This window comes from Malurus melanocephalus, unplaced genomic scaffold (assembly GCF_030028575.1).
Source record: "Malurus melanocephalus ecotype Western Australia unplaced genomic scaffold, MMel_1.1 scaffold_218, whole genome shotgun sequence".
In the NCBI taxonomy this organism is placed as follows: Eukaryota; Metazoa; Chordata; class Aves; order Passeriformes; family Maluridae; genus Malurus; species Malurus melanocephalus.
The window spans coordinates 696,322-701,975 of NW_026623450.1; positions in this window are offsets into that span (position 1 = coordinate 696,322).

Sequence of the window (5,654 nt, forward strand, 5' to 3'; positions counted from 1 at the left end):
GATGGATGGATGGATGGATGGATGGATGGATGGATGGATGGATGGATGGATGGATGGATGGATGGATGGATGGATGGGATGGATGGATGGATGGACGAGCAGCACTCAGCCCCGGGTCGCGGTGACGGCCATCGCCGGAGCGGAACGCGGCAGCGGCCGAGCGCTCCCTCCGCGCCCGCTGTCCCAGCGCTGCCGCCGGCCCGGTCCCGGACTGTCCGCTCCCGACCCGCAGGGCTGCACGAAGATGCAGAAATGTGCCCCGAGCGGGAGCAGCGGCAGTTCCACTGCAGCCGGGGCTTTTTTCCCAAGGTTGGCGGTTGGCGCAGCGCGGAGCCGACAGCCATCGGCTGGAACCACGGTACAGCTGGGGTGTYCATCCCCGGCCCCACGCCGCTGTCACGGCCTGGGGTCCACCCTCAGGCTCGGCTGGGCATCTCGCACTCAGCCCCCCAGGGTCTCAGCCGCTGCTGTCACATCYAAGCAGCAAGGGCAGGCCTGTGGGACAGAGCTATTAGTGAATATAYCCGGCAGTAACTATTCTCCTTCCAGTATTTCCAAGAACAGCTGTTGGGGACGGAAACAAGACGTGATGTTCCACCACTGACCTCCARCACAGGTCCTGTGGCTCGTTTTTAGCTTGGACAGTTTCCCTTCAAGTGTTAGTTCTAAAAAAAATGTGCCCCTTAATTAAAATTTCTTTGCTAACTTAGTTTTCTTCTTTCTTTTCTCATTATGTTTTATAAGCCTTGATTTCTACAGCACAGACTGTTTTCCATTTATGGGCAAAATGCTTTAAATATTTGGGTCCATTACTAGTATTAAAGCTGTTGGATGATGGGTAGGTAATAAGTTAATAAAAAAATTACTTGTGAATTTTAATTTTAAATCTTTCGTGAGTCTTTAAAGACATTTTCAATAGGGGATGTAATACCTTATGTCAGAGACATTCCTCCCTGAAAGAGAAAGCAGGAAATATGAAATCTGAGATTGAGATAACTCCAGTTTACTTTGGCAGAGAGGAACAGACTGGATCTCTGGCTAATTAGTGCTGATGCCATCACATGTTATAATGGTTTTACTGTGAGTCTCGCAATTTGCATATGTATGAGATAGATACACGTGTGCTGCGCCGCAGTCTTTACACTTATGTTATACACATTTGCACTCCACCACAAAGTAATTTTCTAATTCTTGTTTCTGTTTAGAAATTACAAAAACACCAAGAACAGCCAAGCCATATCTCCCAGTCTGGCACCGGCTATCAGACCCTCATTTGCAAACATTCGAAAATGTAATTCATTATAACTTAGAACCATTACAGCAACATGTGCAATTCTGCTTCTCCTGTTCCTATCACCGGTGACAAGCGCATTTAACAGATCTCATTTGTTACATGCGGTACCGACAGACTGGAAATGGCTTTTATTCATGGAGCCACATTACTGCACTAAGTAACATGAGAGACTCCCTGAGTATTATAAACATCCTGGCCAAGGGAGCRCAGGCAGACTAACCAGAGGGCAATGTGCTCCCGATCAGTTTTGAACAGCGAAATTTCATTGACAGCTGTCAAGTTTGAATTGTGAGGTACAATTTACTGCAAAAAAAATTTGCAAATTCCGTATGCTATAAGCATGCATGAAGTATCAAAAGTGAAGGAGGGACAGCAGAGATCATTGCTCAGCCGAAGTTGCCCCCAAAGCAGCTTTGGGAAACCTGTGGATCAAGTCAGTGTCAGGAGGGTTTCACTGACTCTGGTACACTGCTCAGACAGACATGCAAGGRTTGTGTGGGGTCCTCTGACAGACTATAACATAAACAAGATAATTCAGCTTCTGCAGTGCTAATTTGCCTTTGTTTTAGAGACAAGAGCTAACAGGGCTGGATTGGCCTGTAAAGAAGGGACAGGAGACAGACCCAGCCCAAAGCAGTAATAATAACATGTTCTGCAACCAGAAGGAATGTGGGATAATGACTATGAGGAGCCATCAAGGAAAGCGTCAGGACCCTGAGGCCGCATTACATGTCTCCAGCAGCCATGGGAGAGCAGCCTGAAGCCTCCACTTGAAGGGACTACACAGCCTGTAGTCAGAGCCTGCAGAGCACAGGGCTGCTCCCTCCYACCAGATACCGTGAAGCCCTTTGAAGCCAGCATGAACAGAAGGACCTGGTTACAAAAGCAGCCTCTGGGCACCTCACAGAAAGGGACTGCTTTRGGCAGCATCTCACAGGAGCACGTTCTCTTCTGCATCACCTCAATGCTCTGTTACAGATTCAAAATTTTGTCTTTTAGAAGAAGAAATCACCAGCTAGTGAGAAAAGGCTCACTATTGTCCACCAGGAGCATGTGAGCAGGGCAGCCATGCAAGAGTCTCCTTCCCAATGTCAGGGTGAAATCCCTCCAGTRAAGTGCCAAATCACATCCATCAGCTTCTCTGGAATCTCCATGTGTCTGAGTGTCACACCACCCATGAGAAGATGGCTGGCATGAGGGATTTAGGACATTCCTAGGTCAAGGAGGAAAATAAAGCAARCCAAGACAAACATCAACCTGGCAGCATTTTCTAAGTACAGAATTTGAACAAGAGAAAAACTCTTCCCTGTCTCTGGGAACCCAGATTTAGAAAATTCTACTTCTTGCCATGGAGAAGAAGAGAAAAAGAGTTTTCTTGCCAGTAGAGAAAACTCTACTTCTTTCATATATTCCCTTTTCCTTTTTCACATGAATTGGCATTAAGGCCTGTCCCTGCTGCTACTGCCTGCTGTTTATGTGCCACCACAGCAGCCTGTCAGCAAAACTAAGTTACAGCTTCAGCCTGCAGGTGCTCTGATTTAAGTAACTCACCCCAGAAAAGCAGTTTGGAATAAAAAGTAATTYGTTCATCTGGCAGYTTTGAGYACTATCACAAATTYCTCAYCCCTCTATAAACTTGCATGGCATGTTGGCAACTCAAMACCATTTCCCCCAAATGATTTGGTGTAACCAACCCTTCTGTTGATCTCTAACAAAAAATTTTGTTTTCTAACAAAACAGGGTTTTCACAGTATTATTCACTTGTTTGAACCGTTCAACAATGAACTGCACCCTCCCCCTCCCCCCTCAAAAAAAATAGGCAACAATAAAAATGGATTAGAGCTGCAATTTGGAAATCCTTTCTACAAGCACTTCCACAGTCAAGGCATCACTGCAGCCCTGTCCTGGGGAGACCCACATTCCTSAGGGGGATGAGGATTTGGGTACTGCTAGATTTGTATGCACACCAGCATTTGTCAGTACTGCCACATCAGATGCTCATTACACCAGCAAGGAAAGGTTAGTACTGCTGCACTGGTGTCATTTCAAATTGGTGTCAAAAACAACATTTGCACATCATATCCATTCCTTTTTGCACCTTGCAATTATGATTCAGCTGGGAATTTCTCATTTGGAAATGAYGTGAAGTTAAAAGCTTTGAGACTGTTTAAAGCATCTTTGGAGCAACATTAATCATGTTTGGGTTTTTTTTTTTTGTTAAATGTTTAACACTGGCCAACAAACAACCAGCGTTTTTTGAGTTGCTTTACTAGCATTTGGGATATGATATACACAAGTTAATTCTACTGAATTACATTTATTTATGCAGATTATTGTCTTAAAAATTATTAAATCTTAAGATAGCGTAGCTTGGCATAAAGCCCAAGGGGCAGGGAACACTAAGTGACTTCTGTGCAATTCTTTTGGCTTCCCACTTCTGAGTCTGGCCATGGATTTACTGAAGCAAGTAGCCATTTCGGGATCTAAGGCTATGAAGAGCCCAAAGGCTGGCTCTTCCAGCCGCTCCCCTGTGACAGACAGGCTGCTGAGCAGGTTCCCTCAAGGTTAATAACTCCCAAGGAGCTTTATCCCAGTAACTGGGGCAGTTCAAAGAGATGGATAGAGGCCTGCACATTATTCCCTGCTCATTTTCAGCAGCAATTAGCGTGTCCCCAGTGAAACTCAGTTACCTGCAAACTGGAGGAGGTGATCAGTGATACGTGCTCACATAAAGTAAGTAAGAAACCAGACTAATGTCTGTGTCGCAGGATCCACCTCTCCCTGCACGTGATATATTATCCAGATGGCACCAATCTGCATCCCCCTCAGACAYAGGACATTATAGATAAAGAGACACTACTTAAGAGGCCCAGAAAGTGAAGCATTTCCTGCCATGCTCATCACTTTACCTTTTTTTTTCATTTAAAACTAATCCTCCCTCCCCCAAACGAGCTGCACTCCTTCTCCTCCCAATCAATAGGACGATTTGCATTTATCCTCCTGGAGGCATCGCTCCTAGAACCGGGGCCAGAGAGATCCAATCGATAGGGGAAAGCTGGAGCAAGACTGGAAAAGAAGCAGCAGAGAGATTTCCCCCAGGGAGAAATGCAAAACACTGGAGAGAGGCAACAATTATTGTAATTGAAGGTAATGAGGCCGAGGCGCCAGCTCCAGCTCTGCTTAACATCATTCAATACAAAGTGAGACGCACATGAAGGAGCGGCCCGAGCCCGGCCGGCCCCGCGGCGGCCCAGCCCGGCTCCGCACCCCGCACCCCCGCACCAGCCCCGCAGCCCCGCCCGTTCGGCTCCCGCCGCCAGCAGCAGGATGCTCCCGGGGCAGGACTGTCTCCTGTGCCGGTGCATTTGGGAGAGCACTCTGGATCTGACCGCTCCCGGGGTCCCGGAGTTCTCCTTTCTCTTTCCCAAGGAGACTGTCCTGTCTGTAAAATTCTCAGTGCGTTTATCGTCACTGTGCACGGAAAGTCACGCGCTGAGCATCAAATCCCTCGGCCAGGGCCAAACGCCGTCCTGTTCCGTGGCAAGACAAGCTCAGCTTCAACCCCTTAACCTTCAGCCCTTCCCTGCGGACACCCTCTGTGCCACAGCAGCCCCTTCCCCCCGCAGCTCTCTGGTGCGGGGAAGCGGCTCCCCGGGAGGACAGAGGGGATGCTGGCGAGGAGCTCCGCCTGCCCTGCGGCTCTGCCGGGGCGCGGTGCAGGCGGTTCGGTGTCTCTGACCCTGGGGCCGGTTGCACGTTCGCTGCTCCCGGAGCAGAGCCCACACTGGCTTGAGGCGGGGGGTCTGCACTGGGAACACTCAGCTGCGTTTTCGCCTTGGATTCCTCAGGCACAGAGCCCCCTCGCAGCCTCGGCCGCCGAGGGGTCAGGGAGCCGCCAACACCGGGGCCGGATTATTGAACCCTCCTTGGGGTGAAGGCAGCCGGCACCGGCACGGAGTGAGAGCAGAGGCGGCCGGAGCCCCGGCGGGGAGCGGCTGCGGGCAGACGGGCGGGCGGCGCTCCCGGCTTGTTCCCCGGGCCGGCGGAGCTCAGCGCGGGCACCTCTTGCCCTCTGCCGGCAGAGCCRGCCCTAGCAGGGACAGCCGGTGCCTCTCGGGGCTAAAGGGCGCCGGGCCGAGGTGCGGGAGGATGCGACTGCCTGCAGGCTTCGCCAGAAGAGTGAGAGCAGTGCGGGTACACCCGGGCTCACATCAGCTCCTATCCTCAATCACATCCTGTACACAGGAGTTAACATCCAGTACTCAGCCATCACCTTCTGAACCATCCATGTAAAGGTGTTGCATGTCAGAACTCATAAACGGTTCCTGAAAAGTCAAGCACCACCTATCAGATCTGAGTC